Source organism: Corvus hawaiiensis, chromosome 14, assembly GCF_020740725.1.
Source record: "Corvus hawaiiensis isolate bCorHaw1 chromosome 14, bCorHaw1.pri.cur, whole genome shotgun sequence".
Classification (NCBI taxonomy): domain Eukaryota; kingdom Metazoa; phylum Chordata; class Aves; order Passeriformes; family Corvidae; genus Corvus; species Corvus hawaiiensis.
In genome coordinates, this window is record NC_063226.1 from 411789 (window position 1) to 439640 (window position 27852).

General features: G+C 44.0%; 1 long non-coding RNA gene across 1 annotated transcript in view; it reads left to right on the plus strand.

Annotated features, from left to right (window-relative positions):
- LOC125333285 overlaps positions 1-26164 on the plus strand; it is a 71990-nt gene extending 45826 nt beyond the window's left edge. The window contains exons 2-7 of the long non-coding RNA XR_007206825.1: positions 3416-3493; positions 12133-13995; positions 18689-18822; positions 22620-22753; positions 25186-25288; positions 25983-26164. This is a non-coding gene — a long non-coding RNA (uncharacterized LOC125333285). The remainder of the gene's footprint in view (positions 1-3415; positions 3494-12132; positions 13996-18688; positions 18823-22619; positions 22754-25185; positions 25289-25982) is intronic.
- Positions 26165-27852: the final 1688 nt, after the last annotated feature.

A 27852-nucleotide genomic window follows, 5' to 3' on the forward strand; every position in this document is an offset into this window, starting at 1 on the left:
CTTTATTCTGAACTTTCTTCTTGTTTCTTTAAGGAACTTTTTGTGTGAGAAAGACTTCATGTCAGTGCACAAAAAAATGACTTAAGATTTGCATTCTTTTGCCACAGGAATAAATGAACAAAGTTTGCAACTGAAAAGGCATTTTTACACCTTTTGTTGTTTAGTAACATAGAAATCCCATTATGCTTCATGCATAGCCCTAAGGAATGTGCAAACAAGTATTAGATCAATGGCATGTCTCTGCAGCTTCTTTTATCATGAGTATTTAAAACTGAATATTCAAACATTCATTCATATTTCAAACATGTGTCTCAAATAGTGAATTTGTGTTGGAGTATGTTTTATTGCCAATAGATAGGTTAAATGTAAAGCTTTTAAATGTTTTATAAGTTGCAGATGCTTAGCTATGGTCTTGTAACAGTGTGTGTGGTTTTTTTTGATGCAACAAAGTGGAAAATTATCAATAAGCTCTAAAAGGTAGCCGGGGAAAAAAAGTTAAAAAAAAAAAAATAGGTACCCAGCTGAAAGAAGGTATGTGAAAAGTTGGTGTGTAATTCGGAGAAGCCATCTCGGCTTCAGTCAGTAGTAGTGGGGTCTGCATCATTTATGGACAGCGTCAGACATCTTCCTCGGCGGGTTATCCATGCGGGGATCGCGCTCCCGCTTGCGGGTGCTCACAACGGGACCATCGCCTTTCCGGCGCTGCGGCTGCCGGTTCTCCCGGGCGGACAGGCGGCTCTCCCGGGCGGACAGGCGGCTCTCCCGGGCGGACAGGCGGCTCTGGCACCGCACGGGCTCAGCCCTCCTGCCGTATCCTTTCTCGCGGTTGTGCGGGAGGATTTGGGAGAGGCTTGGTGGCCCCGCGGCCCAGGGATGCGCAGCTTGTGCCCTCGTGCCGTGTCCCTCATCGCTGCTCTGCTCCCTCCGTAGCCGTGCTTGTGGACCTTGTCAATCCCACTTCAGCTTATTCCTCTCCTTTGGCTCTGTCCTTAAAAAGTCCTTCAGAAGGACACAGAAACCAGACAGGCTCGCTCACTCACTCCTGTGCAGAACGTGATTAAATGTCATGGTAAGGGGAAGGCAGGGCAAAGCGGTTGCTTCCCTGTCCAAATGAATAAAATTCAGCCTTTGAGCTCTGCTACCTTTTTTACCTGGACTGGTCCCATCGCAGCCGTGGGAGCTCCTGGTACAGATGTGCTGCAGTGCCTGAAGATGAAGATGAAGCTGGTTTTGGTGGTTTCCCCAGTGCTTGAGCAGATGTGTCGCTGTGTGCATCTGTGCTAAGGGTTCTCTCAGAGGAAAATGTCCCTATGTTGAAGAGATGTTCAACATTATAACTAAAAATACATTGCTTTTTGTGGTGAAAAGATTTTTCAATGACAAGAAAGCTTTTATTTATTATTAAAGCATTTCTGGTTTTGGTGAGATTTTTGCTGTCTCTCTGGTGTATAGGCTGCAGGCTGTAGCAAGGAAATACAGCAAGACTCCAGTCCTTTAAAGAGTTTTTCATATGTTCATGTTGTGAATTCTGACCTTCCGCCATAAAAAACTTTTGTAGAACTACGAATTTAAAAACAAATTAATATTCAAACAAAACAAAAAGCAAAGAGAATGCATTCCTTTAAAAAAAGGGCACCTCTCCTTTTTGTTGAGCACATTATATCTGGCATTATTATACCGAATACTTCATAGCTCATTTTGCAAAAAGAACAAATTAGAAATGTCTTAATAAGGCCTTTTTTTCTGGCAGTAATCTCCTGGGAGCTAGAGTTCTTTTTTCTTTTCTTTCATTTTTTAATTTTTTTTTTTCTGTCAGGACACTAATAACACCACTTTGTTGTTCTCATCTTACTTGCAGTTAAACTTTAGGAGTTGACTTCAGTTTTTATGGGTGCAAATACTTTAGCATGTGAACATCTGGCCTGTACCAAAAGATGCTGACAAAATCTGTCTTGCTTGTGGATTTTCTGCCTGTGTATTTCCACTTTCAAACTGTAAGACAGTATGGAGTGGTTCAGCAAAACTTATATTTAATCTGTTCCTAATCTGTTTAAAATAGGCTGGAATAAGATTTACTTTAAACAAAAGTGTTGTTTGTTTAGCATTTAGCTTTTTGTAGGCTGAACCAATTAAGATGGCACATTGCGTTAAGCCAGTAAAAGTGTGTGTATAAACAAGATCTCTACACAGAGCACTGCATCAGTTTTTAGGTGATCAAGCTTTTTTTCTCAGAGTTCTACTTTTTGATCTGAGTATTTGCATCCAAATATTACAACTTTGTAGTAATCAAGACTTCAGCTCCTTTGATTTGATATGTGTTTCCTGTAATTGAAATAGGACAAATGGAAAGAAAGGTAAATGTCTTCACGTGTGATCTGCCTTGTGGAGGACTGAGACCTTATATGAACATGATATATTTTGTTGACAGAGGAACCTCTGTTTCCATTTCAGTCCCTGCCGTAGAGTGGTCTCATTTCACTCGCTGGCTCTTTGAGCATGGCATCTTTTTCCTGGGTTTCTTCAGTTTTTTCTTTGTGACAGTCCTGTCCTGTGCTTTCTCCTCTGCTCAGTGTATCAGTACCATGCCCTGCACTTGCTGCTTCTATTGCTGTCCTCAGTACACCATCCCCAGAAGTGCCCAAGGCCAGGCTGCATGGGGCTCTGAGCAACCTGCTTCCACTAGTGGAAGGTGTCCCTGCCCATGGCAGGAGGGTGGAATGAGATCATCTTCAAGATCCCTTCCAGCTCAACCCATTGTGTGACCTTTGGGGACTTCACCACATCACGGTGGCTCTTCCAACCACTGCCTGCGTTTCTCTCACAAGGGCCATGCCTCAGTCCTCTTCAGGTGATGTCCCAGCCCTGGCAGCAGCTCCTCATCTGCAGTTAGCAGCTTCCAGCTTTTCCAGCTCAGTGCTCCTTACTGATTTGTTCTCTTCCAGATACAGTTCTCACTGTCCATATTTTCTGCAGCCTGTTCCCGTTGTGCTGGTACCAGAAGCAGCAGGATCTTGGGAGTGGTGACATCCCAAGCCTTGACTCTTCTGCCTGCTGCTTTAGGGGGCAGGGGGAGAGAACACCCAGCTCAGCCCCTGTTGAGCCAGGCTGGAGTCTGCTCTGTGAACATAATGTTTTAAGAGAACTGTGCTGACTCTCTCTTCCCCAAAGGTTTACAACCTGGCCAAATGTGGTTTGTTTTTTTTTTTTCTTTTTTTCCCCCCCTTTCTTTTAAATTAGTAAAAGGCACAGCGAAATCCTTGTCACCAGCAAAATCCCTCTGCTGAAGCGTAAGGGACTGTTCTGTTGGGAAGCTATCTGTGCCTTGAGGCAGTCAGAAAGAGTTTGTTATAATGTCTATGGAATGATGTATATTCCTCAAGTCGTTTTCTTAAAAGTACATTAATATTTCTTGCAGAAACTTATCAAAGGAGAATGCAAAAATTGAATCCAAAAAGTACCTGGCGTGAAACATTGTCCAAACTTTTGCAAAGCTGTAAGTAACTGAAAACAGAGCTTGTAAAAGCTGTCATTGCTAGCTTTGTCTTTAATAACAGCTAATGCAAACAGAAACTGCTGCAATGTTTTTGGAAAGATACTCAGCTTCTGCTTCAGGTTTTAAGGGATTAGGAAAACACCCATGGTGGGAGGCAGATTATCTCACATCTGTCTACTTCAAGGCTTCTTGTGTCTTTCTCTGAAACATCTGGTACAGGCTGTTGTCAGAAGAACATAAACTAATTTATATGTGCATGTGTTTTTTATAGCTCATTAGCAGGGGCTGGTACTTTTTTTCAGTGAATTTTTGGTGAATCAGTAATTTATTTTAGGTGAATCAAAACTAATGGCTTGTTGCAGCCCAGAACACTTGAAATATGTTCTTAGCTGTAAAGATCTGCCAAAGTAATTGTTTTTATTTTTTCATTTGGCAATTATTTGGCATCTGAAACAGTGATATTTTTTTTTGAGATGACCTAAACCAAGAAAAATTTGTCACAGCAAGGAGTTGCAAGCCATTTTGTTTTGAAAGAAATAGGTTTATTTTTTCACTAGGACAAAAAGGCTTCATTTGGCTCTCGAATATATTTTAACTTTGAAAATTTTACTAGAAGGAAACTTTCAGATATGTAATGTATTGATGTGTGACTAAGGTCCTGAACTTTTTTTCTGCTGGAAAAGTTAATAGTGGGATAAAGTTGGTTGTGCCAACATTTTGATTTTTCTGAAAACCACCTCTCAGGTCTAAATTTTGAATGTTACCTGGCCTTAAGCAGCGACCATTACAGATGGACTTTTGCTGGATGGCCACAAGCCTTTTGTTATGCTGAATTTGATCTGCTAAAAAAAGGGTCTGATCACATGGGACACAAGGGGCAGCTTCAAAAGGCAGCTCTGCAAGTCAGGGTCCAGTTGTGTGGTTCAGTGCTATAAACATCTGGAATTAAAAATGCCGTTAATAGATAGGACTCTGTGCAGCCTGTGATTGAGATGCCCATCGAGATGGAGTCTGCTGCTGCTGAGCCCAGTGGAACCAAACGGCAGCTCTGCATAAGCAGAGGAAAACAACCCAGTGTCTTAGGTGAAGGAAGTTTTTTCACCTGGAGAATTTTGTTCCAAAAAAGTGCAATAAAGGGTGGTTTTGCAAACCCAGGCCTTGATGCAGGTTTCACCTTAATGCTGGACCCTGTTGGCCTTTGGCACTGTTGCTCTTTTTCCCAAGCAGGGTAAAAACCTCCAAAACCTTAAACTTTTGAACACCTTTAAATATCTTTACTCTTAAGCATTCCTGTCATGACTAAATGTACAAATCAAATGTGACAAATAGTGAAGTTAATTAGTCAGCTACTTTTCCACTCTTGTGCAGAGAAGTAATAAAAATGAAAGTACAATCTAAGGTCCATGAATTTAAGAGTAAGAGGTAATTTTTAAAAATAAAGTGATGGTGATTTTCTTTCTTCAAGCTTTAGTCTTCTATCTGAAAGGTCAACCTCTATTTGGTTGAAGAAATCAAACTCTTTGGTTAATATAAAGGGATGAGCTGAATATGAAAGCGATTGAGGGAAGGGATGGAACATCTAAAGGCTACATTGTCATTAGTTTTATTTTAGTGAAAATAATTGTACATGTTTAGTTTAAAATGTAGGGGGAAATGTACTTTGAAATATAATTACATTTAGCAGTCTTGTAGCTTTGTACTTTGTGCTATAAATTGCGTTCCCAGCTGTTTTTCATCTCCTGTAATTTAAATAAGTAAACCTTTTGTTCTTAAACTCTCTTAGTTCCTTCTAATTCTGTTGATGGACATCCATTTCTACTGCTTTATTTTATGTTAATATTTAACAATGGCATGTAGTTACCCCCCTGCTGGCACTGCTCCACCTCCTTTGTTTCTGGAAGGCCTCTTTTTGCCTTGGTCTTTAGTTTTATAGAAGAATCCAAACTTCCTGTCCCTGCACCTAGCAGGAGCAAGGTTTCTGCATAAACTGACACAAAATCCCTCAGGAAGGGCGCTAGCCCCCAAGCAGGGAAGGTGGTGCTGGGCTGTCAGTCTCTTTTGTTCCTTGCTCAGATGGAAGTATGGAGTGGATGATGCTTTGTGGGCCACAGCAAAGCTGTGCCAAGGGAATGCAAATCCACTAGGTGTGCCCAGGTAATTTAAAATGCTCACGCTGGCAGCTTTTCTGCATGAGTAAAGCTGTTTAATTAATGCGTTTTCCCCACTTTCTTTTCTTTACAAGTTGATTCGAATTGAAATGGTCTGTAATAAGCTTGTCACTGGTCTCGGGGACAAATAAACCCTCTCCCACAAATAAACCCTCTCCCGCAGGTGGAAAATAAAGAGCCTGTGTGTTTTGTATTTCTCTGTGATCGGAAGGGTTGGTGGCAGGTATGCAGACTGGTCAGACTGCAGCACCCACTTACAGCCCAGCCTGTGGCTTGGCTTCACAGTGGTGCCTCGAAAGGCAGGTGCAGGGCTTCAGGCAGGAGAGCTGGCACTGTTGTGGCTTTTCTGCTTCCCCTAGTTTTACACGAGGAACTTGAGAGTAGAGTGAACATAATGGGCACATAGGCTGAGGCATTGCTTGTCCTTGTCTCCCCCTCCTCCACTCCTCCATAGAAAGCTTAAGTTTAATTTGCTCAGCCTTGCGGTTTGACAGAAGTGAACATGGAGACCTGAGCCCAGGATCAACAAAGGCAGCACTGGGCATTTCAGCCACTGCCTTTGAAATAGGCCTTGACAATAATGGAGTTGGGAAGCCCCACTGTTCAGCCTTCTTTATAGTGTTAATAACTGTCCAGAAAGAAGAGAAGCAAGAAATTGCTCAGATTTCATCTCTCAGATTTCATCTTGCATCTAGAGTGCCGCAACAAATCAAACTGAAATGGGCCCCATCGTGGCTTCTGCACTGCCATGCTGAGCTGCCCTGGGCCCCTTCTCCCCCTGCTTTGCTAAGGGTTATAATGCTGAGCAAGTGCTCAAAGCAGGCTGGCTGGGGCAAACACATGTGCTTCCCAACTGGGCAGGTATCTCAATTAGGATGGACTCAGAAATGAGTTAGTTTGTAGAGTGTGAAGTTGGAGACCGAGGCAGTGCCCAGTGACAGACACAGAGTGAGGCCAGAAGAGAGGTCTTCTCTCCCTGTTTACCCACCCTGGCTGTCCCCAGGACACATCTTCCTTCCCTTGAATGTGCAGGGGAAATTCTTCCTTGAGGGATCAAGATGAAAATGAGAGATGGGCTTGGGTGAGGCAGAGGTCATGCCTGGCCATCTCCTCTGGCCAAGGCTTTGGGGGGAAGATGGCCATGCCAGGGATGGCACTGTTTGGTCAGTGATTCTAACAAGAAAATGTTGTTTACTGTTTATTGTTTAAGAAATGCAAACTCTCTGATGTCATTAACAGGTAATGCTATTTCTTACGCATTATAGCATTCATGGAGTTTGGAGTTGTATGCCTTGTCCTCAGGGATGCCTTTGGAAGAGTGTTAGAAGTCCAGGAGGACAAACACGTGTATCATGTAATGACTTACACTTTACTAACTGGTAAGAGTTGCAAAAATATTTAAATTCAGGAAAAAAGAAAAACACCCATACAGTAAAATGTGCAAAAGAGTTCCTAGTTTTAAAGCAGAACAATGATAATCAAAAGAAGTTGCATCTTTTCATGTTCATCCATCTCAGGTCCATGTAGTAGAAAAAATGCTGGCACCTTCATTAATTTAAAAGCTTTTTGAATCAATAATCCCCACCTTCTCCATACATGGAAGCAGCTGGAATGCATTCTCACGTTGCAATCGTGCATGGTCTTCAGCAGTTTCCTTATCTTTCGTAATTAGCAAATCAAATTTTTGTCTTTAATCCTCTTGCATCCAGGGATATTTTGTGCTCAGAAGGCTGGGAAGTATGTGTGAGCAGATTTTTGTGCCAGCTGGAATTCCCCAGGGCACTGGGGGAAGTGCTGAAGAAGAGGGGCAAGAGTTTTGTTGATTGTGTGACTATTTGGTGCTGCAGCTTTACAGCATCCTTTCCCAAGAAGTGCAGCAGGCAGAGAGGGAACACATGCTATTGTGTTCACGTCTGGCATTAACATATAAAATTTGAGGCATATAAAGTTTCTTCCCGTACAACTAAATTAAAAACCTGTGGCATAAGGTAAATTGACAAGTGCAAAACTTCTTGGGTGGGAAATTTAAATGGTTGCAAATGTTTCCTGAAAGCTGCTTCTGGAAGCGTGTTCCTGAGCACGGCTGTCTCCAGGCTCACTGCCTAGCAGTGTCGGGGAGAGCTGTCCTGTTCTCGTGATTGATTTCATTTTATGGGGGGGAAGAGTTCTGTTCTGGTCACGAAGACAGCACTGCCACATGGGACAGAGCCCAGGCTGCAGAGCTGAGTCGTGCCATGCAAAATAAGCACATCTTGGCCCTCTTTGGAGGGGACTGGGAAGGCACAGTTCACTGTGGCTTGGCTGGGTAAAGTGGCACATACTGATAGCTACTGACTTGCAGACACCTTATCTCTTTGTTGGGCAACATGTTTCTTGTTTAAATTTGTAGCTTATAGAATGTCTCAGCTGGGGTAATGCATTAGAGTGTCCTCTCTGGAGACCTTTTTCCTGACTGAACTTGATGTACTTATTGATATTTCTACTGAAACAGAACCTGATCTAAACAATACGGTCTCCTCCTGCATGACACTGAGGCAGGTCCACTGTAAAGCTGCTGTGCTGTCTGGCTTCAGATCAGTTGGGACTCATGTTTTTGGTAATACAGACTGTTGTGGTGGGTGGAAAAAAATGCAGTTGACAACATCCCTTCAAGGCAATAGGAGCTGGAGTACTCAGCACTTCTGCAGCAGCACTCTCCCATGAGGTGTCCACACCTTCCTTGCTCCTGATCCTGTGTCCTGGGGCGTACCAACCCTGATTGCTATTGCAGAAAAGCAGAAGTTATGCAGGATGTTGGAACTACAGATAAACTGAAGTCAAGTAGAACTGCTGCAGCAGAATGAGACCATCTTGGTGTCTCCAGCACTGATACTCCACTGCTCGGGTAGGGAGTAGTTTGACCAGTCCGTGTCCAGGCTTGGATTCCTGTTTAGACTAAAATTTGGTTGTGGCACATCTGGTGTTCAAAGAGAAATGCAACTTCTCTCATAATGACCATACTTGTTTCCTCTAGATACTGGCCTCCACTGGCCTTTGTCCATGCTCTGTTACAACACAAGTGTTAAATCTCTATTAATATCTTTGCTGATTTCATTAGCAGCCCTGCCATTTATAGTACTTGTGTTGCAAATAGTCCTCCATGAAGGCACTTAAAAAGATATGTTATGACTGTAGAGACCCAAGTGATCAATAGCTTTTAGATTACTGTGTCACTAAACAGCAGGCTGAGACATGGAAAGGCACTGTTGCTTTAGGGATGAGAGATTTTTAGAAAATAAATCAATAGCGAATACAGGCTGATTGGTTTCCAGTTCAAATAATTCCAAGAAACATGGAGCCCAGGGGAAACCATGCCATTCATACTTGGAAATAAACAACACACGCTTGCTTTCATTTATGTATTTGGGTCAGTACTCTTGAAAATGGAGAGGGAGCTGTTGGGCAGGGTATTAGTCTGGATATGGGGAGCCTGGGTTCTCCTTTGAGTGCTCCCAGAGAGCTCTTCTCCCTATGTTTCCCAAGTTCCCTTTGGTACTAACAGCCTTCACTCTGGGGCATGGCGACTGGCTGGTGTAAAACCCAGTTGGAGCCCTTTTGGGGCTAACAGAAATGTAAATAATAACAAACATTCAGGGAGGTGATTTTTCTTTCACAGTGCTTTCCTTTTTAGTGCTTAAGCAGCCATGGGCTAAATGATGGTAAGTGGCTGTCAGGTGCAGCGAAGGGCTGGGTGGTTTGTAGACAGATATGACATGAAGCTGCCAGGGAAGTAGATGCTGCTGCCTCTCCAGGAGGCTACTGTGACATCTCCCACATGCAGGTGTGTTTACATGGCATGGGCTGGCTCTGCTGGTGTGCAAGAGTCCCTGGAGCTAACAACTTCCTGCAGTACTACTGCTCATCCCTGCTGCCCTGGAACACATCCCTGGAGATGTGGGGTGAGACTGACAGCGGGTGGTGGCTGGAGGAGCACACCTGTTGCTTGGGAATGGGGAAGGGATCTTTCTGAAAGTTGTGCGGCGCTTCAGGGATTTTGCAGCATTCACTGCCAGGGAACATTGCTGGGTGAGCTTGAGGTGTCTTCAGTTACTTCTTGTTCTAGTCCAAGACCTGCCCTCTACTCTGCACTGAATCCTCCCAAGAGCTCTTTTGTGGATGTGCTTCAAGGACAGTTTGGTGACAATGCAGTTAGCTGCTACCTCTGGGACACAGTGGACAGTGGCTGAAGGTCACAGAAATTTTGCTAGAGTGCTGGTTTTATATCTACTGGTTTATTGGAGCACTGCTTTTATCTTGGGGTGGGCTGCTACATCCTAGAAAGCAGCCAGTGGAGATGTACAAGTTGTGAAGGATGTTTTCTAGAAGTGCAGCATAGTTCAGCAGCCAAGGGCTGACTCCTGTTCATCCAGTAGTGGCTGAGGAAGACCAGTGGCAGAAGACAAGTTGGAAAAACTTATTTGAAGAAAGAAGTGAGAGATACTTGAATATTGTTTTCTCACATGGCTTTGATCCTCCTTTTCCAAACAAGAGAAGGAAGCTGGCTGCTCTAATCTGACTTCTGTGTCTCTACTTGAGAAAGGAGTTTCATGGTGGTGACAAGGTGTGGAGTAGTACTTTGGTCTAAGGTTTGGGATACTTGGAGTTAAGGCCCTTTCCTGACCTGGACATGCATATGACACATGACTATGTCGCCTGGTCTGGCTGTGCTCTGTATGCAAAGTGGAGCAAATAGTATTCCCCAGACTCAAAAGAATGAAGGGTAATTATTTTGAGGCACTGAGGTAAGGGAAGCTGCATAAGCATCTAAAACAAGTAGATCTGCTCCCACTGAATTCAGTGGCAGAACTTTTAATGGGAGCAAGATCCGGGCCCCATCTGATAAAGAATTTCATCTGGATTGCATATGGGGGTAGGCATTAAAGGACCCATCTAAGGATCTCCCCTCTGGAGTACATCTATAAAAGACCCTCTGTAGTTGTGTTCAAAGCTCACAGTAATGCCAGTCTCCTCAGGACCATTCACTTAGATCATTCAGAAACTCTTTCTTGTCTAAGCCCTGATGCTCTCCCCCAGTGGAAGAATGTGGTTGAAACTCCCATGCAGGGAAGACATGAGATTTGTTTTTTATTTGAACCCAAAACATTAACAAATTGGACACACGTGCTCTAAGACTAGAGCCCGCTCTTATTTAAGCCAATGCAAAACTCGCCTTGATCCCAGCAGGATCAAGGTCTTGGATATTGCTTGCACCTTTTTAGAGTGTCTGCCTCTAAATGAAACAGATGATGACAAACTCATTCTGGATTTATCCTCCTTGACTGATTTGCAGCCAGAGAGGTTTGCAGACCCTCCCTCTTGGAACAGAGGAGTTCACAGTCTAATTGCTGAATGAAAGACCAAGGGCAGGTATCACTGTGCCTTCTCTTGTGGCACATTCTTTAGCATGTGAAAGTCAATGCTGTGATTTAGTCTTTTTTTTTAGTATTTAAACATCTTTAATGCTCTTATCAGACTGTTGCTCCAGCTAGCATAATGTTTCTGTTCACTGTCTGTGATTTTCTTCCTCTTCACACCACAGTACTGACAGGTAAGTATTATATGTGTAGGAAGCTATTCAGCAGAAACATATGCCCTGAATATGTTTAAATTCCTTGTAAGTCACTTGATCAATGTGCAGTGTTTGTGTCCCCTCTATTTTTGCTCTAAATTCATATTCATCAACAGAGGTTGCTTGGTACTTAATGGGACACTGGGGCACTGAGTGAAGGGAAGGGACAATACACAAACAGGGTGAAGAATGAGGACAAATGTAGATGAACTTCCTCCAACAGGCACAAAATGCTCATTCCTGAATAAAAAATGTGAAAAGGTCAAGTGCCCCCAGAGGCTTCTATTGTGACAGGCACTTAACCCCTTCACTCCTGGTTATCTGCTTCAGCTGCTGGGCCACTTGGTGCACAAGTGCCATTAGCATCAGTGGAATGTGGGGCTGGGAGCATCGGGAGACCCACCTCCCTTCCAGGCAGCAGGCACTGGGTGAGCAGGAAATAATCCTTGTGGACACTGACCTTGTCAGTAGCTGTGTCTAGAGATAATTATTTCCTAACATGTAACCTTTTCATGGTCAATTGCTCCAGTGTATTAGACAGAATTGTGATTTCCTTCTATCTTCAGACACACACAAGGTCTTGTCCTTCCTGCTTTGAGGGCATAACTTAGCAAGTGCACAGACAGCCCAGTGCTCACTGAAAAGTGTTGTTCCTATTTTGCTTAAAAGAAAAAGAGTTTTGCTGCTCTTCCTTGCCATTGAGCAGAAGGGATCTAGGGTATATGCCCACTCCCATGTTTTTTTGACAGACACACATTTCCCTTTAAGAATCTAATACTAACCAGGCAACTGTCAGTGTTTAGTAATCTTCTGCTCCACCAGATTTCTTGCTTGTTGACTGACTTTGGTTTACCTTTTCCTAGCCTGTGATGCTTCAGTGTGTGCCCCTTGACACATCACCAAGGCATCTGAAGAGGCAAGATCAGCAGAGTATGTCAGTGCAGCCGCTCCGAAGGCATCAGGTCTGATACAGTCAGGACCAACGTCAGGATGAGCAGCCAGGGGTGAAGACAGTTCTCTTGCACACCCCCGTGAGCCCAGTCTGCTCCTGCCTGAAGTGCACCCCACAAGGGCTTCTTTGGTGGTTGGGGCTGAAGAGCATGAGGCAGGACACTGTTCTTCCTCCCCCACCCCACATACTCCTCCTCGCTTACTCGAGTTGCAGCTTGTTCAGCAGAGACTTGGGCATACCAGCCAGAACCCTTTTTTGGGGCAGTCCCTTTTGGGAACATACTCAGCTGACCCCTTGGAGAAACCTTGTGAGGACTGCACTGATCCGAACAATAACACAAACCCAGCTCCTGCAGCTAAGTGTGATTCGTAGGTGATATTTTTACAACCTGCTCCTTGTTTTGTAGCAGTATTTAATTGGTTCTAAAAAAAAATTGCAAAACTAGGTCAGTTTGCCATTGGGCCTTGTAAGACTCTTTAGCTAAATCTCCAGACTTTACCTAGAAGTTAATTTGAGCCAGACTTAGGAAAAATATATATTAATATACCCAAAGTCTCACGTGAGAAACTTGTAGGCAACGATTTGGGATTCAGAGCCATATTCATATTCCTAAGACTAAATTCAAAGCCATCGTTTAAAAGCAGGCTTGCACATGTGTATGTCCTGATCTTTAATTAGGCAAAACTCCCACTGACATCAATAGGAGTTTGACTTGAATAAGAACTGCAGGATCAGGTCCATAATTTGGTACCTGGGATTTGATTAAGCAGCTAAATTACTAGAACAGTTTCCCCATGTGTATAATTGCCTAATTAATTTTTAAAATAGCTAAGTTCAGCACTGAATATGGTGTACCTCTTGCCACATGAAATTTATGCTATTTAATCCAAGTTGATGGAGCTATTTGGAAGAGCCTGTAGAGTTTATTTTACAGTTAAGTAGTACTGTTTATTTTAAGCTCAGAAACAGCACCATTGTGTTAAAATGCCATGTTCCAGAGCAGTGCTGTGCTACATCCTAATTCTTGAGTTCTGGCTGCTGTGATTGATATTGCAGGTGCGAAAACACTCTGGAGGCCGGGGAAGAACTTATTCTCTGAGATGATTTTTAAATTCAGTGCTTTGAAAAGTTTTTTTTTGTCTTATCAATGATTTGGGGGTTTTTTTGTTTTTTTTTGTTTAGTGCCCCAGCATAGTGCCTGTGGTAGACTATATATCAGAATAAGTGTATATTGTTTGCTTTTTGCTGAAATTTCAGTCTAATACTGTGGGCTGGAGTTGATACATTTGCTTTCACAACTGAGAGACTTTGTTTGTTTGTTCTTTGTTTAAAACAGAGAACTTGTTCTGTAAGAGGAATAGAGAGATCATATATGAGTTTCCTAAGTGGAAAAATATTGTGGAAGGAATTGCAATGCCAAAAAGTAAAATCTGTTCTCCCTAAATGTATATATGCCTCTGTGTGTGTTTGGATGTGTGTGTGTCTTGTGTGCAGACATAAATAATGAGACTTGGAATTGGCATAATGGATAGTGCCTGCTCATGCTGTTGACAGTTACTTAATAATGCATGTTCTCCCATTCTCTCCAGCTGAATTCTTAAGGCATTACCATGGGAATTTTCCCTTTTTGGGGATTGCAGCAGAGCTCCAGGACTAGCTGTGTTTGTGATGTGCATCTTGCAGTAGTCCTTATTCAGGAACTCCATCCAAGCATCTCCTGCAGAGAATGAGACCATCAGTTGTCCTCGCAGGAGAGCTCCACGCTGCAGCAATGGTGAGCCTTGTGCCTTTGAGTCGTTCAGGATGATGGGAGCTTGGATTCTGCCATGCTCAAAGCATGGCTAGGAGCTGGAATTCCAGAATATCACCATACGAAGTGGGATACAGTCAAATGTACTGCTCAGAGAGGTAGGCTTGAAGCCTTTAGAAACCATTCTGCTCCTTTAAGGATCTAAGAATGCTCGATAGGTAAACAAGTCATGGCTCTGAAACTGCAGCCACAGCCTGAAATTGGCTGAGGTCTGCAGTCTTGCTATCTTTTCAAATGATAGCTTTTTGTCTGTTCTGCCAAAGCCAGAAACTTGCCCACAAAATAAGCAGTCCCATACCCTTGAAAATTAGCAATTGGGTCCACCCAAAATGATGAGATGGTCTTAAAAATGGGAAGATTATATTTTATATTTAAATTGGAGTCCTTTTGAAGGCTGTCCTGCTGTCTTGGTTTGTCAACTTTTATTTTCTATTCAGCTCATGTTTTGAAGTCTTTCTGTGGAGATTATAAAAAGGAATAGACGGGATGGAAACTTCCAGCTTCTGTTTAAAAACAAAAATAGGTAACTCTGTCTTGCAGCCGCTTGATTTCTGCAGCTGAAATTCTCTGAATCATCACGATTTAGCATCGTTAGTGATGGCTAGAAGTGATGTCTATGGGTTTGGGATCCCTTGGGTTTTAAATAAAATTTGGAGACACCTTGGGTGTGTGTGTGTCATGTCATTTCCCCCAGCTCCTACTGAATCTCATTAAAATTGAGGAGACTTCTCAGTTACAAAAATATAAATGGGAAGAAGGGAGTGCGAAGTCTATTTGTGATAGTTTAGTCTGTAATTTCTCTCCCAAAGCTTTGAGAAGCGTCGTCCCTTCTCTCTGTGGCACTCTGACCTCCTCTAGCGGTGGCTGGGCCACAGAAAGCCTCTCCCTGCTCTGGCTGTGGGGACACTCCGGCGCAGGGATCTGGTCACCTGGAGTGGGATCTCTGCTGTCAGACATCTACTGCTGTGATAAGTTTCCAGTTCTCTCAGATTCAGCTGTGTTTTCAACTTCTGCCTTGATATTTCCTTTGGACAATACCAGAAGTTTCTTGTCAGAGTGTCATTCGGAGGAGCCAGAGACACAGGATGGTGGAAGTCTGACAACTCCTATTAGTCCTCTTATTTTTAGTTTAGGTTTCTAAAGTATGAAACCGGCAAAAAACAAATAGCAAAAGGTGAGGTTTTTGTTCCTCTCTCTTTCTTCCCCCTCTCTTTTTAAAATGCAAACATAGGGAAAAGAGTCAAGTTTCAATTTCTCCTCAAATTTATAGTAATTTTCCTGTAACTGTGGATGCTTGAAAAATCAAGAGTAATGCCACAAAGGGGAAATCTCTGTTTGTCTCATTCTCCTTATTGTCTTGGCTCACTTGACCCTGTTGGGGATGTGCCCTTTCATTGTGTGCTGCTGTTGGGCCTGGGAGGACAAACAAAGGGAAATGAGCTCTGTGTGAGCCCACGTCTCGATCGGGGACCAGCTGAATTAGCTGGACCAGCCCTTGACTCAGTGTGGCTGCCTCAAGGATGCAGCTGCAGTGTGCCAGAATGCCCTGTGTGTCTTTAGCACTGCTTGCCTTCAGTCTGGGTGTTGTGTGGAGAGTGCAGACAGTGCTGGGGGTGATTTCCAATGGTCATGGCCTTCCTGGACTTGAGGGGAGAGAAAAGCTGAACCAATTAAGAGCTACTGAATCACATCCCACTATAACAAGAGGGCAAGAGATGTTTTCTTCAGTGGTCCCTTCCATGGGACAGAAAGCAAAAAGGTTTAGTCCAGTGATGGCAGCCTCTGGTTTGCTGTGTCACTACATTCAAGGAGGTGCAGATGTAGTTAAGCAAAATCCTGCAGAGCAGAAATGTCAGCATTAGATCTGGGGTGGGGCTCTCCCAGCACACTGGATTCTCACTTTTAACATAAGTAATGAAAGACCAGCTCCAAAAGGGTCGAGTGTCCTTCTCTCTTAAACTGCTAAAGCCTTTCCAGTTGGTGCCCTGGACTGGTTTGTTTGTCAAAGGGCTCCTCTCTAGCTGGCAGTCCTTTCTCTTTGCAAAAGCTTAGTGCTTAGTGGATTTAAGCTGGAAGGGTATATTTAGATTAGATATTAGGAAGAAATTCTTCCCTGTGAGGGTGGGGAGGCCCTGGCACAGGTTGCCCAGAGCAGCTGTGGCTGCCCCATCCCTGGAAGTGTCCAGGGCCAGGTTGGGCGGGGCTTGGAGCAGCCTGGGACAGTGGGAAGTGTCCCTGCCCTGGCAGGGACTTGGCACTAGATGATCTTTAAGGTCCTTTCCAACCCAAACCATTCTATGATTCTCTAGGCAGTGAAGGCATTGTTTTAACAGCATAAATGTCTCCTGAGGCTTAAGCAACTGTGTGGTGGTTTTTTTTTCTTTTGGCTAAATCTTTTTTGGCTAAGTCTGGGTGAAATATTTATTATGTTTTAAAAAGTAATGTTAGCTGCTGATTTTGCTACAGTGTTTTTTCTTTTACCTCAGGTGATTTTTGCATTGCAGAAATGCTGGCAATAACAGGAGTGCAACAGATTTTAGCTGTATTTATGACTGCGGGAGAAACAGTTAAGTATGATGCATGAAAATAGGGCCCTCACTCTGGTTTTGTTTCTTTAGCATTGCAGCCCAGTAAAAGATTTAATATGGGAATAGAAGTGAGGTAAAGACCGTGAAAGACCCATGGTGTGTTTAAAACCTTCTCTAAAAATGATCAGTCATGATTTGGTCAGTGTGGTGGAAGTACTTGGATAAAGTCCTGTGCCACCACCTGAAATCATAAATCATCCCTGGCAGTTCAGTATCTCCAGGTGGATGTTGGGGTTATAATTTTTGTAATGCACGGACTTTTTTTTTTTCCCTTCCCCACAAGTCAGTTTTTTAGAGACTTTTATGTGCTTTAGTGTTCTTCCAAAAGTTAAAAACAAAACAAAGAACAAACACCAACAACCAAAAAACCCCCCCAAAAAAAAACCAACCAAAAAAATACCCAGCGTGAAAGTTTGGAGCCAGATTACAGCTGGATGTAGTTTTCAGGAAACTCATGGTGATTTTTGAGTATGTGAGATTTGGTCATACTGTCAAATGGTTTAAAACTTCTGTTGCCCTGGACTTGCATGTTAATGGTAGTTTTGATAGATTTTGGATAGAACTGAGAGCTGATACCCTTGAGTCCCTGCAAGCAGCATCTGCAGGCAAAAATTCTGGCTTATCTGGTTCCTAAACTACTCCATCATCCTGTATGGATGTATGGGGATTTTGGCTTTGCTGCATCAGTCTCTTGGAGACGAGCAAAAGGGAAGATTAATTCCCCTAGAAAAAGCTTTCTCTGCTTTGCATCCATATCAATTTCAGTGACTTCAGATCTCTTTCCTTTTCTTTTTTTTTTTTGAGAGTGGAGGGAGTGGTTAAATTGAAGACTTACGGAGAATGGCAGAGCTGGGAACTTTTCTAAGCCCCAGGCAAAAACTAAACATCAGTATATTGCAGTCTGTTTGTATGGAATATTTGAAGAACTTCGTTTTTATCTTAGAGCAGTTTAAGACTCTGGAGAGATATACAAATCTCTTCCTTCTCCCTATGAAATAAACAGGAGCAAATATGTATTCTTGCTGCATTCTACTACTTTTTTTTGTGATCCTTTACTCCACTGTTAAATACTTTTCAATTTGATTAATCCTTGTAATGCAGGGAAAGCTGTGTTTAATTCTATTGTGATCACCTTTCCCAAACAGGCAACAGGATTTTCCTGAAATGAGTGAATTTGTTTGAGTAAGGGTGCTTTTCCAAACAATCTGCTTTGTCTTCATTAAAAAACTGTAGTGATGGATCTGCATCGTTGTCACCTGTGGTGAACGACTTGTAGCCCAGTCAGCCCATGTTTAACTTTAGTTTCTGTTAGGCCTTTGCTAGACTGGGAAACTGTTATCACAGTTTGGTTCCCACAGAGGTGTGCATGAACCTAGGCTTTGATGAGCTAATTAGAGAGAGTTCTCTCACTAAAATGCATCTCCATGTCCTTTAATCAGCTCTGTGACTCTGCTCTTGGCTGCTCCAAATTTAAAGAGGTATTTTCTGTTCCTACCCCTCTGTCTGTTTCCTCTCCCTTGCTATGCTCTGTGGTTTGCCTTTAAATATCTTTGGGGGTGGAACTATCTGTGTGTTTTGTAAATTATTGAGGATCTGGGAGGGCCTCTGGGTACTGCCTTAATAAATGCTAAATAATAAAGCCAAGAGGAGGTGTTGCTTTAGCAGTGTATGGGTGTACCAGTGGAGAGCAGATCCTGTCAATCTCTCCTCTTGCTTAACCAGCTGGAGGCATGGGAGATGCTTTGCAGACCCACTGTGGCAAAATCACCATCAGATTTCCTTTATAACTATATTGATGATTAGGATCTGTGTCCCTTCGATGTTATGGGTTTTTTTCCCCTGAAAAATGCTGCTGCCGTCTTCTTGAAAGCTGAGAGAGATCCCCAAAGCTTACCAGGCAGAAAAGCTCAGGGAGCTCTCAAAGGATATTGCTGCTTTTCCCTCTAACCTCTTACAGTCTCTACCTTTCCTCTGTTCTTTTTTCTTTCTTTGCCAGTAAGGCGCTGTGTGCAGTCTTTTGTGAACCTTTGTGGGCCAGATTTCTCCCAGCTGCCTTTTTTCCTCCGCAGTAGCTGCAGAAGAGGCAGTGGATCTGAGGAGGAGATGCGTTTTATGATTTATGACACTTTATAAAGTGCATTTCGCAGCAGGATTGACAGAGCTGGAGACTGAAGTCCACCCAGTTTTGGGGATGCAGAGGCAGGTAGGGGATGGATCCGCTCCTGGTGACTGTCCTTGTGTCACGGACTGAGTGGGGACACATCTGCTTGCTTCCTTGCTTGAACTGTCTGCATCAAGAGCTGGGGGTAGTGCCAGGAGAGCCCAGGACCTGTCTGTGGTGGGAGCCAAGTCCATTTTACACCACTGGTACCTCTCCAGAAGCCACGGCAGGGCCTCCTGCATGTGACCAGGCTCCCTTATCAGCTGTTGATCTAAAGCTGGGCTTATTTTGACAGCCCTTCCTCTTCCTCCGTGGGATGCCTCCTGATGGCAGGGGTGTCAGCACAGCTCACGGTGTGAGGAGCAGGGGTTTGTTCCGTGTTCCCTTGGCACTCGGGGGCTCTGTCAGAGACTTCAAACAGGGCTCTTTCCCACGGTTTGTTTCTGCCTCTGCCCCTTTCCTGTCTGTAGCCTCAGGGGTGCAGCTCCCCAGCCATCTATTTATATGGCCCTCATCTGTCTTAGTCTCTTTGGCACTTATATAGCTCCCATTGGCCCAGGGCCTGAATGCCTCCCAATCTTTAATATATTTATCTTCACACATGCAGACACACACGCATACCTGTGAGGTCAGGAAGTACCAGTGCTCCTGTTGTACAGATGGAGGACATTAAATGGTAATTGGCTAAACTGGGAGCAGGTGGTGGCAGGGATGGAGGAAGGCTGCTCTCACATGGTACAGAAAATGGCATCACAAGAAATGGTTCATAAGCCACAGTGCAGCACTGAGAAGATGGGTCTCCCCACTCATATGTGAGCCTTGCAGTCAGTGCAATATGAGGTCATAGTCATGCCCTATCCTTGTTTTGGCCTCTTCATTCTTCAATCTTGTTTTAAATATTTTTGTCCCAGTGATACAACTTCAGATGCAAAGCTTCTGTCAAGTTGCCCAGCCAGGATGGGGGAGGGAGGTTGGAGTCCTCTTAGTCTGACAGTGAAAGCAAAGGCTCTTTTAGTGGCAGGTCCTTTGCTCTTGCTCACTGGGTTTACTGTTCTTGGAGGGGGGGTTGGTCCCCTCTTTTCAGTGGCTTCAAGGTGGGGATGGGCCCAGCAGTCTAAAGCGCAGCCATCAGCTCAGGATTTGCTTTGTTTAGCTGGAGCACTCTGGGCAGACTGTCTGCTGGGGTAGGAATTTTTGGCAGCTGATACACGGCCACACTGTTCCGTGGCAGTGGCTTTCCCTTAGCCTTTCCCAAAGATGGCAGTGCTGCCAAGCATATCTCCAAATGCTTTGCAAACATGACCCATTAGCAGTGTCTTCAGCACAGAGACAATGCTTGTTGCATTTAGGGAGCTCAACGAAAACCCGCTGGAGGTCAGTGGTAACCCCATTCTTTTCAGTCAGTGGTGTCTTCTCCCGTGCCTAAAGCTGAGGGAGTGCAAAGCTGAGCTGGAGCCACATGCCCAGAGCCAGTGTGTGGGAATTGTGAGGGGAGAAGTCAGGTGGCTGTTCCTGGGCCTGTGCCTGGCTGATAGACCCCGGTGCCTAATTAGTGTGGCAGCTGTTCTCGGTTAGCGAGGCTTTCCTTAGGCGCCTGCACTAATGTTCTTGATAGCAGCTAAGGAGAGAAAGGAGGAGGAAATTGCATCTATATTTAATTAATACTGCATCCATATTTTATTACGGAGAGCCCTTAGGTGCAGGAAGATTCTCAGTGAGAACAATTGCTTTGGAGTGCTGAAGCTATTGTATGGTGCTGAGGAGGTGAACTTCGGTTTTAAAGACAAACCCAAATTCCTTCCAGGGTAACTTGGGAAGGCCCAGAAACCCTTTGCCACTCACCTCTCAGCATCAGGCTGAAAAGCAAGTGGCAAATTTGCTGATAACTCATATTTGATTAGCTTTAATATCCTCTAATATTTTAAGCAAGAAAGGTTCAGTGGGCTGCAGACAAACACCACACTGATTATTTTTTCCTTTTGATAAGCTGCCAGGCTTGGAGAGGTTTCCTTTTCCATTCTCTGAGCTGACTCCCATCCTCCAGCTGCATGCTGTGCTCCTTCTCTTCTGGCTCTGAATCCTAGCGAGGAGACACAACGCGTTGTTGAAATGGCTGTCCCCTTGCTGTGGTTGAGGTGGCCTGTGGGTCTCGCAGGGTTAGGCTAGGTGGAGCCAAGAGCAGGTGAAAGATGCTGGTGGCTGCAGTGGCCTTGGCAGCTTTTGAGGCCACCTTGAGTCCTTGCTCGCTGGGCAGCTGGGTGGGACACGCTGCAGAACACGGAGGAAGCTGGGGATGTTTTGGGGTCAGCCTAAGCGTGGCCGAGCAGGGCTTTGGCAGCAAAGCCAGCACGTGGCCCTGTGGCTGAGCCGCCAGCCCTGCGCACGGGTGGGTCACTGCGGCTGCCCGGCTGCGGCGGCGAGGCACAGGCTGACCTGCTGCCAGCACTCAGCCCTCTGTCCTCATTAGGGGCAGGCTTGGGCCAACAAGGAGACATTTTATAGTCCAGTCAGAGAAGCAAAAAATAAGACTGTGTGTTGGAATAGCCTGAGCCTCTTAAAATATTTTGTACACACCCTTCATGCCCCATTAGTACCATTGTTTTGTTCAGTCAGCATGTGGTACAGCCCTTCTTGTACTCTGTAAAACACATCAGTTTCCAAAATGTTGTTATACTCCGTGGTTTCCATTGTAATAAAAATATGCAAACAATTGCTATCCAAAGAAAACTAACTACAATTTAATTTTTAAATCCTTCTCCTTTCACTGATTCCACAGTTTTTCCTTGGTAGCATTCAAATTTCAGGGAGAAAGGAAAGCTGAAGACAGAAGTGTTTACAGAAAGGAGCATTTTTGCCTTTCCACAACTACAAAAGAAACATTTGTTGCCTCAGATAACTCCTAAACAAACTGCCGCTAAAACAATTAGTGTTATTTTTCTATTATCCTCCTATTCGAGAGTAAACAGCCATTTCATGAATATGTTAATTATCTTGTAGGTGCAGAAGATAAGTGGATGTTGTATCTTCACAAATGATGATAATGCTTCTATTGTATACAAAAATTTCCAACAATGATTTTTCTCAAGTATTTGGGGTCGGGTGGTTGCAGTTAAACTGCTCACAACTGGACCCTTTGCTTTGATAACGTAAAGATTTAGTAAAGATTGAACAGTTGAGTAAATGAAGATTTTTTTTTCCCATTTTTTTTAAAGAAAAAGTGGGCAGATGAGCAATAAGAACCAAGTCCCTACAACAGCTGAGCTTTTAAATCGTGTTGTATTTCTGTATTAAGTTTTAAAGGCTAACAGAGAGGTTCTGGAGAGAAATCACTTGTGTAAGTACTGCAGGGTCGTATGTCTGTGTACTATTAAATACATGGTATTTTTAGAGGTAAAGTAATACAGTGTTATTCTATTTAAATTGGGCTGTCTGCAGGATAGAAATTATTTGTGAATTTTTCTGTCAGTAAAAAACTGCAGGTTACTAGATAGATATGTTTGTTTATGTTTTAAATCATCCAAATATTTATTTTAGTGAGAGTATGCTTATTTAGACTCCAGAGAAGCAGCAAAGTGCTGATTTTCCTTTTGGAGATGTGTACATGTGTACATTTAGGAAGAAAAATTCAATATTCTGCAAAGTTGAATGCACCATTGTGCAAGATAATTAAAATGTAAATTTAAGTATCTATGCCTGCTTTGTGATTTTTTTAATACTTTTAAGTTAGTTGTCTTTTAAAACATGTGGTCAGCTGTTGTATTCACATATGGTCAAATGATCAAAGTCTGAACTCCTCTCTAATTGTCCCCTGCTGCTTGTCTGCTCTGTCCATGATCAAGGCCTCAGCAGGTGATAAGAAAGGCATGAGAACAGGCTGGAAGGAGAATGAACTACTGAGGGGCCCAAGCTGAAAGAAATAAAGACTTCCAGTACATCACCCTGACAGTAAAGAACCAAGAAAAAGTGAAGTCTGGTTAGTTCTTATTTTTTCTTTCTTTCTTGCCCTTTTTTCCCCCTTGCTCACAAATCTGCATATATTTTTTTTAAAGGCAAAATGCAAATAGAGTAGTCTCTGTGTATTCTCAGCTCATATAAAAGACAGAACCAAACAGCCTTCTGCAGACATGTTTATTTACTTGTGAGGAGGAGGAAGCTGCTAAGTCACACAGTTTATAGTATTTCACATGTTTGTGGAAATCATTGCAATTCTTTTCACTTGTGCTTGTCATTGTTTGCCTGGAGTTCACTTTGCCAGATGGTGCTTTATTGTCACTGGTGTCCACACCTCGCTCTTGCATCACTTCAAGACCAAATGGTGTGAAGAGCTTTAATACTTAGAGGATTTAGTAAAAGTAAATCCACACTTTGTGGAAGGTTCATTCTCAGCTATTCAAGCAGGTCTAGCACTGATTCAGAGAGGGAGTAGCTGACCCCAGGAGTGAAGAAAGGATGAAATAAATGGATTGTCTTTGCCACTCCTGTTTGTCCCCTGCTCTCTTGCAGTCAAAACGCTGATGGAAAATTAAGGACCAATATTAGATTTAGAATAAAGAGTTAACAGTTAAATAAAGGAAGGTGCATTGTGAGATTCTCCCCTACTCCCCCCAGTCAGTGTAGAAAACAGTTGGCTGCATTTCTAAAGCTAAATTTCTTAGGCTTGCAGTAATGTATTTGTATGCATCATGTTTTTGGAATCACGTGAGGATTAATTTTTTACATGAATTTGCATGCAAATAGAGTACTCCCTTTTGGCTTCTGCAGAGTCGTTTCTTAATGTTTGCAAACACTGTCGCTCAGATGCAAGAAGTGCCATTGCCCCATTTTACAGATGAGGAGGCAGTGGCTGGCTGAGAAAGAAGTGAGTGCTGTTCAAACTGTCATTCAAACGTGGGGGTTTTGGGCAGTCTATATTTCATTATTTAAAACAGGACGGAGTGCCTATTTCTCTAATTTTGCAGGTAGCTGAAGTCTGTTTGTCCAAATGGCTACAGCAATAAGACTGGACAGAGGGAGTGTATGTCTCTGCATGGATAGGGAGTATTTTAGCAGGAGGCAGGTGTAAGAGGATTTAGAGGATATTACAGAAAAACCCTTGTGGTGATCAGGCTATTACATGACTGCTGTAAAACAGGCAAACAGGTTAGTGGGTATAACCACAAGGAAAGAGCACACATCACAACTGCAGTCCCTGCACGGAGGCAGAGCTGTGTTCAGTGCAGTAAGTTTTTTTCTGGGGTCAGCTCCAGGAAGTTCTCCTTGTGGGCCATGTGGGTTTCAGGAAGGATGTTTCTTGGAGTGGGTTTGTGGTAGAAGGGGAGATCTCATAACACTGATGCACAAGGGTGGTGGAGAAAGAGGATTATGATCATGTCTCTGCACGGGGCCAAGGGCGAGAGAGACTTGAAACAAAGGGTTTGGAACATTTTGACCGTGCAGATTTGTGGGCGGGAGGACCCCAGTCCTGCTGGGGGCTCTGCTGAATAGTGTCTGCCTCAGCAGTGACCCACAGAAGGGAAGTGCCCCATGGAAATCGTGGCACTTTCCTTCCCTCCCTCCTGTGTTCCCTTCTGGGTATGAGCTGGTTCCACTTGGTCATGCTCAAGTGACTTCCTGAGCTGGGGTCGGTGGAAGTGCATGGCTGGGGAGGCCAAGTGCCCCCCACAAGCTGTGTCTAACATAAGAATGGCAGAGCTGCTTGCTCTGAGTGCAGTCAGCAGAGAGGCTGCCAAGCGAGGGCACAGCAGCAGGGTGTATAAATGAGCTCGAGAGACAGCCAGAGGTGTTAGGAGTGGTTGGGTGGCGAGGTAGAAGGATGTGGTGACAGATGAGAGACAGGGAGAAACAGAGCAGGGAGGGTTGTTAGGCACAGTGGTCGTTTTCTATTGCTAATTCTCTCTAGGAAAGCTGGGGCACAACAAATGCAGGGAGCTGTAGTCCTTACGCTTCGTTTGCACATTCAGGCTCTGCTTTTTATAAAATGAGTGGTGCCAGGCTATCAGCCTACCCAGGTTCCTCTCACTCACCCAACCCATGACCAGTGTAAATGGAATCTGGAAGCATAATGCTGCATTTCTTGCTGTTTGCTTCACAGCTCACAGTGACTGGAGCCCAGACGTGGCTGCTGCATTTCTTCTGTTCCACCTTTATTACTGCTGAGTAACTGCAGCTTCTTATCTGGGGTATGAATGATGGAAGATTTTGTTTTTATGGGGAATTGTTAAATTCACTCTATTTCTCTGCAGCATTTCTACCATATACATTCAGCTCACTGTTAAATATCCCTGCCCAGTGAAGGCTGTGTGATACTGTTTGGTCTGTGAGCTGTATGTAGGGATCTGAGGAGGGGTTTGTAGCTGGAACAGTTAGTTCCTACTTGGTGAGTTTGGGCTTTTCTCTTGACTCCAGGTGCTTCTGTCTCATGCCCTTTTGAGCATGATTTCAGAGAAGGAGGGATGTGCACACAGCTGCCTTGCCATTGTGCTGGTGTCCAAGACAATTTGTACAGCAGGTATGACTTAACAGACCTGAGTATTGGGAATTCACCCTTGCCTGCTTAGGGTATCTCACACATCCTGTGTACTGCTAAATCTATCCCCCTGTGGGGTGCTGCTGGCTGAGGGGTGATATACAACCCTTCTGTCAGGATTTGCCATGCCCTAATGGCCTTCCTGTAAATATTTATTGTCCAGAACATCTAGAAGTAGGAAATATCTACTGTGATGGTGGACACACAATGGAAACAGAGGCGGCCAAATTTAACCAGCTTACACATTTTATCTTCTGCCATTTGGTCCTCTGTTTCCTTCAGAATAAAACTGGAAGTGTCCAAGGAGAGCTGTTGAGAGTCACCTTTGCACCTGGAACATTCTAAGCTGGTGTGGCCTGTCTACCTTCAACACTCTTGAGATGTTTATTTTTCATAGAGAATTCCCAGCCTTGTCTGTTGACATTAATGGGAAGGTAGAAGTGAATTCTGTTTCTTGAATGGTAGTTTTTGTTGAACAAGTCGATTTTTATGTATACAACAATAGCATTCAGCAATAAATTGAATTCCAAGATTGGGAATGTTGAGAAGCAATGAATAGAAATGCTTTTTTATGTAACACTGCATTAACTTTGCAGATATTAATGGTTCAGTGAGGAGTTACTGGTCATAGTAACTGTGAATAAACTCACATATTCTTGTTTTCATATTGGTTCAGGTTCCTTTCCTGGCAGAAGCTGGTCATTCTGCGAGCCCATGGAAAGTTCTTGAGCAGAGAGCTCTCCATATCTGCTGCTGATTGTAGGTAGTGTCATGCTGTTTTCTTGGAAAATGCATTTGGATGCTATTTTCTAGAATAAACAAGTTAAAGTGGTCAACAAATAAAATAGATTCCTCCCACTTCTCTCCTTCCCCCATGTGCTCGTAATAAGTGGCTGAGGTGAAAAAAAAAAAAGCTAAGTGGTTGATTCTCCCTCCTGCAAATGGTCAAGAAAATTACAGAGCCGACAAAATAAATGTTCAGGTTTAATAGTCCACAAGCCCAAGGAATTCTGCACAGTACTCCCTGGGCTCTGGGTAGGTGTTTAATCTCTGAAGCTCTATACAGAGGAGGCATGTTGAAAACAAGAAGTTTTTGGTGGGGTCACGTGCTTCAGGAGGTTTGGGATCAACAGGAGGTCTGTGGTTTGCTTGCTCTCACAGCGGTTTTGGGCAGTAGCTCTGACCAGTGGCTTTGGTGGGAGGGGGTGAGATGCTCCTGAGGCTGGTTTTATACTGCTTTATGGGGAGCTGAAGGGGGCAGGTCCCAGCTCTCCTTCCTTGGCATCCTTGTGTAGGAAGGAGAATTTGGTTTATTACTTTGCCAGCCTGTTGTGAGAACTCTCTGCAACGACAGATTTTTGAGGAAGCACGCTTGGGCTAAGCAGGGCAGGCCCTGTGTGCCGTGGGATTTATTTCATGTGGGATGTGATCCTGTAAGAGGCTCCTCCTGGCTGGACTTGGATGACAGTGTGAGCCCACCCTGTCCCTGCATGGTGCCTCCAATTGACCACAAAGAAAGGGTAGTCTCTGCTTTGGATGGGATTGTAAGGCAGAGGAAAGCAGGAGGCTTTAGCAGAGACTGCCTGTGAGGATTTTGGCTGGTGGAGGGAGAAAGGACCTTTCTCTGCACTGTGGGTCAGGTGGCGGGGTAATGAGGAGAACAGCCGTGATGTGCAGAAATGCTGCCTGTCAGAATGATTCCTCTGCAAATCTACTTAAAAATAATTTCCTGTGTGCCACCCTGAAATTCATCTGGCAATTAAATGATAAGGTTAATATGTTACATGCATGGAGGCCAGAAAATTTGGAGGTAGTGTTGCCATAGCAACTGTATCTCTGCCCTCCTGGGCATAGGCATCCCAGTGGGGTCAGCCAGGGCACAGTGCTGGGGGTGGGAAATGCCACCAGCATGGTAGCAAAGGGGTGGGAAAAGTCATAAAAATGTAAAAATAAACCCAACTCTTTCATCTTGTTCTGTGCTGTCGGTGGAAGAGCAGTAAAAGGTGAAGCTCCTCTCCATTATGTGTGTCAGAGGGAGCACTGCAGTGCTCGCCTCGGGATGTGCCAGGGAGCCTGTGCCTCCAGGAGGGCAGGGCTCACTGCTGGGTTCAGCCTCGACAGCCTTCAGCTGCTCTCTGTTCTCTGGGGATGCTGTATTAAGCAGGAAAAGATGTCTTCAGTACAATTCCAGGATCCTCCTTTGGCTCTTACAGCTAAAATCCTAGTGCATAAAGAAGACACCTGCTCAAAAGAATATATACTCAGTCAAATATACTCAAATAATACCATACCTTGAAGGGAACCCAGAAGGGTTCTCTTGCTCTTCCACAAATTTTGAAGCCATTTAATTTAAGAACTACAGAGTGTTTGCTTTTGTGCACATGTGTGTTTGTAAGCACTTCCATTGGTGCCAAGTGGCTGTGCATCCCTTCGGGAGGTGGCAGCTGAAGCTCTGCTCTGTCCCTTGGGCCTGTGACCAGGAGCAGTAGGGTGCCATCACCCCTGGGGACCATGAGTCCTCCTTCCTCATATCTGCAGTGTCACTG